Source organism: Populus alba, chromosome 6 (assembly GCF_005239225.2).
Source record: "Populus alba chromosome 6, ASM523922v2, whole genome shotgun sequence".
In the NCBI taxonomy this organism is placed as follows: domain Eukaryota; kingdom Viridiplantae; phylum Streptophyta; class Magnoliopsida; order Malpighiales; family Salicaceae; genus Populus; species Populus alba.
This window is the reverse complement of record NC_133289.1, coordinates 24,778,657-24,783,994: the sequence shown is the minus strand read 5'-3', so window position 1 is coordinate 24,783,994 and position 5,338 is coordinate 24,778,657. Positions and strand designations below refer to the sequence as shown.

The 5,338-nt window shown below is 37.7% G+C and overlaps 1 pseudogene; it reads right to left on the bottom strand.

Annotated features, from left to right (window-relative positions):
- Positions 1 to 307: 307 nt before the first annotated feature.
- LOC140955713 (uncharacterized) lies at positions 308 to 4,431 on the bottom strand (annotated as a pseudogene).
- Positions 4,432 to 5,338: the final 907 nt, after the last annotated feature.

Genomic DNA, 5,338 nt, shown 5'->3' with positions numbered 1-5,338 from the left:
TATCTAAAATTAAGTTTTTACATTATCCTCAATGTAAAAAAGAAAGAGAAGAAAAGTATAAAGATTAGAAAACTATTACTCCCCTTTTGTTTTCAAGGATGAATGTCTAATTGACTTGGACATGAGTTGACTTCTTGCTTGAATTTTTTTTTTAACCTGCATATCACAACTAAAAGAAAACATTGATTTTAAATAAAGAACCTCACACCCCCCAACTTAAAATAAAGCATTGTCCCTAATGCATGAACAAGAAAATATAAAGAGATGAAATAAAAATAATAATAAAAAAAACTCATTACTTCTGATACTACAATGGTATTGGATCTTCAAGATCCAATGTCTCAACTTCAGCCACAACGTTTTCAAGATAAGGTTTCAATCGATGACCATTTACTTTGAAAACATTTCCATTCTTAGGATTTTCTACCTCAAATGCACCATGCTCAGAGATGGATTTAATCATAAATGGACCAATCCATTTTGTCCTCAACTTCCCAGGAAAGAGATGTAATCGTGAATTATACAAGAGAACCTTTTGACCAACATGAAAGGATTTCCTAAGAATATGTTTATCATGCAAAGTTTTCATCTTATGTTTAGAAATTTTTGCATTTTCAAATGCATCATTTCTCAGCTCCTCTAATTCATCCAATTGAAGCTTTCTATTTTTGCCAACCTCGTTTTCATTGTCATTGAATTGTCGGAATGCCTAATATGCACGGTGCTCAATCTCAACAGGGAGATGACAAGGTTTTCCATAAACTAGCCTATAAGGAGGCATTCCTAAAGAGGTCTTGTAAGTAGTGCGATATGCCCACAAAGCATCAACTAGTCGTAGGGACCAATCTTTACGGTTTGGATTGACTGTTTTCTCTAAAATGTTTTTGATCTCCTTATTTGCCAACTCAGCTTGGCCACTAGTCTGTGGGTGATAGGGAGTACTGACCTTGTGAATTACACCATATTTTCTCATCAAAATCCCAACGGGCTTGTTACAAAAATGTTTCCCCCCATCACTAATCATAGCCTGGGGAATGCCAAAACGAGAGAAAATATTTTCTTTCAAGAATTTGACCACAACTCGATGGTCATTAGTTCGAGATGCAATGGCCTCCACCCATTTAGACATATAATCAACAGCTACAAGGATGAATTGGTAACCAAATGAACTTGGAAAAGGTCCCATGAAATCAATCCCCCAACAATCAAATATTTCTAAAACAAGAATGGGGTTAAGGGGCATCATGTTACGGCTAGTGAGGTTACCTAGTCGTTGGCATCGGTCACATGCAACACAGAAGCCATGGACATCTTTGAACATAATGGGCCAATAAGAACCACACTGCAAGATCTTGGCAGTGGTTTTCTTGGAAGAGAAATTCCCACCACAGGCTAATGCATGACAAAAATTAATGACACTTGGAATTTCATGATCAAGGATGCACCGCCTAACAATTTGGTCAGGGCAATATTTAAATAGGTAGGGGTCATCCCAAAAAAAAAGTACGCACGTTGCGCAAGAATTTTTGTTTATCAAATTTAGACCAATGAGAAGGAATCTGACTTGTGGCTAGGTAATTTGCTATGTCAGCATACCATGGAGAGCCAATGTAGGAAACAGTACCTGCACAAAATAAATTTTCATCAGCAAAGAATTAATTTATTGGAGATTCATCAGTTATGGTCTCATAGCTTGAAAGACGGGACAAATGATCAGCCACTACATTCTCTACTCCCTTTTATCTCGAATTTCAAGGTTAAACTCTTGGAGTAGGAGGATCCATCGAATCAAACATGGCTTGGCATCCTGTTTTGTGAGCAAGTATTTCAATGCTGCATGATCAGTGAAAACAATAACAAGAGATCCAACCAAATAAGACCTAAACTTGTCTAATGCAAAGACCACAACTAAGAGTTATTTTTCGGTTGTAGTGTAATTCAATTGAGCATCATTCAAAGTCTTGCTAGCATAATAAATGACATGAGGCTTCTTATCTTTTCTTTGCCTTAAAACAGCCCCTACCGCAAAATCACTAGCATCACACATCAGTTCAAATGGTAAAGACCAATCAGGAGCTTGCATGATTGGTGCAATGGTCAACAACCCTTTAAGCTTTTCAAAAGCTTCTTGACATTTTGATGTCCAATCAAATTGGACATCTTGTGACAACAAGTTACACAATCGTTTGGCAATGGTACTAAAAGAATGAATGAATCTTCGATAGAAACCAGCGTGTCCTAAAAAGGATCTCACATCTTTCACAATCCTAGGGGTAGGTAATTTTTGAATGACTTCAACTTTTGACTTATCCACCTCTATCTCTTTTGAAGAGACAATGTGACCTAAGACAATGCCATGTGTCACCATAAAATGACACTTCTCCCAATTAAGTACAAGATTGCTCTCTTCACATCTTTCAAGAACTTTTTCTAAATGCATTAGACACAACTCATAAGAATCCCCATAAACTGAAAAATCATCCATGAAAACTTCCAAAACATTTTCCACCATGTCACTAAAGATACTCATCATACACCTTTGAAAAGTGGCTGGTGCATTACACAAGCCAAAAGGCATTCTTCTATAAGTATAGGTACCAAAAGGACAAGTGAAAGTGGTTTTTTCTTGGTCTTCTAAAGAAATCTCAATTTGGTTGTAACCTGAGTATCCATCAAGAAAACAATACAAAGCTCTTCCGGCTACTCTTTCAAGCACTTGGTCTAAAAATGGAAGCGGAAAATGGTCCTTCCTAGTCACCATGTTCAACTTACGATAATCAATGCACATACGCCATCCAGTTTGGATTCTAGTTGGTACTAGCTCATTATTTTCATTTTTCACAACAGTGACTCCAGATTTTTTTGGGACAACTTGGGTTGGACTAACCCATTTTGAGTTTGCAATGGGGTAAATGATACCCGCATCAAGTAGCTTAAGCACTTCACCTCTCACTACTTCCTTCATGTTTGGGTTCAATCGTCTTTGCATTTGCCTCACAGATTTAGCCTCTTCTTCAAGATAAATTCTGTGTACATAAAAGAGGGCTAATTCCTTTCAAGTCAGTGATTGTCCAACCAATTGCTTTCTTGTGTTTTCTCACCACTCTCAAAAAGTTATTGTTCCTGCTCTATGCTAAGTTTTGATGAAATCACAATAGGATATGATTCATCTTCCCCTAGAAATGCATACTTAAGATCACTCGATAAAGGCTTCCTTTCTAGTTTATAAGGTTGGATAAGAGATGACTCAACTTTCACTTGGGGTGAAATCAAAGGCTCAAACGATGGGGTCCATTAACCTATTGATATAATAAGCATTGGATATAGATAAGTCTCAAGTTCTCTTACTTCCTCATCAACACATTCCAAAGAACAAAATATTTCATCATGAATTGAAGTTCTCTCCAATGGATCCTTGATCCACACGCTCTCAAAGTGTTCTTGACAAACTGTTTAGATCAAATCTACCTCTCTAATGTCCTCATGTTCACCAATTTGTTTGGAGACATTGAAAATGTTCATCTCCACAATCATATTCCCAAAAGACAATTTCATCACCCCATTCCTACAGTTAATTAAAGCATTGGATGTAGCTAGGAAAGGTCTACCTAAGATGACTGGGATGGGAGCATTAGAACCTTGAATAGGTGCGGTGTCTAACACTACAAAATCAACAGGAAAGTAGAATTTATCTACTTGGACCAACACATCCTCAACAATACCCCTTGGAATCTTGATTGACCTATCAGCTAATTGAAAGGTGATTCGAGTAGGCTTGATTTCTCCTAAACCTAACTGTTCGTAAATAGAGTAGGGTATCAAATTCACACTTGCTCCTAAATCCAACAAAGCTTGGTCTATCTTATGACTTCCAATAATGCATGAAATGGTAGGACAACCAGGATCCTTGTATTTGGGAGGGGTCTTAAACTGGATGATGGCACTAGCATGCTTAGTTAGAAAGGCTCTTTCTTTCACATTCAATCTCCTTTTGACTGTGCATAAGTCCTTAAGGAACTTTGCATAAGATGGGACTTGTTTAATTGCATCAAGGAGTGGAATGTTGACTTTCACTTGTTTGAACAATTCATAGATTTCCGAGTTTATAAGATCATGTTTAGGTTTCCCTAACCTCAGTGGAAATGGTGCTCTAGGAACAAATTCTAAATCACTCACTTTGACTCCAATTTTTCTTGAATCATCTCCTTTCTCACTCAACTCTTTCTCATTTATCTCGCCTTCTTTTTCACTCAAACTCTCATTTGTCACTTGTGTTTTGATTCCCTTTTCACTTTCCTTAGATTTCTCCTCCACAATACCTCTAGGAATCCCAAAACCTATAGTTTTGTCAACGATCTTTCCACTTCTAAGGGTGGTGATGGCTTGGACTTGTTCATGGTTTGAAGGTTCACTAAGTGAGGATTCACTCATGTGTACCTGACCTCTAGGATTTGGCATTGGTTGAGCTGGGATCTTTCCCTTCTCTTGAATGCTTAGTGATTGAGTCAACTTGGTTAGTTGACTTCGAATGTCATCTAAGGTCCTATTGGTCTGGTCTTGAAATTTGTAAGCTTGGTTGTTGATTCCTCCTTGTGTTTACATGAATTGTTGAAGAGTATCCTCTAGGGATCTCTTATGAGGTGGTTGGTACGTGTTATGTGTGGGAGAATGAAATGGTTGGGTTGGAGGTTGAAATGTTCGAGGTCTGAAGAGCCTCATTTCTCCATCAAATTTGGATGGTTCCTCCATCCAGGATTATAGGTCTCAGAGTAGGGATTGCCTACTTTGGTTTGAAAATGGCTTTCTAACATTACTCGAATCAGCAGTTTGGCCATATAAACTTCCTTGAAGGCTGGAATGGTAGGACACTCAGTTGTCCTATGCCTTTGCTCTCACAAACAACACAACTTTCCTCTTGTTGTTCACTAATGACACTTTTTTTAATCTCAAGAGACTCTACTTTTCGGCTAGCCATGAAGCTAATCTACGCATTGAGATCATTTGTCTCTTTTAATTGGAACTTCCACTTGATTGAGGAATGGTGTTTCTAGACTCAACATGAAGTGGGAGAGAAGTCTCTCCATTGCTTTTGTGTTTTAGCCAATTGATCAAAAAATCGTAAAAGGCTTCACTTGGTTCTTTGTTCAAAAAAAATCACGGCATTACACCATTTGTTGATACTAACGTTTTAAAATCTGCGGTGAGAGAGTCGTAGAAGAAACTCACATAACCTCTCACTTCTCAAAAACCGACATATGGTGGAGGGCATGCATTTAACATAGTCTTTGAAACTTTTCCCAAGCTTGGTGAAAATGACTCATTTGGACTACAAGAAAAA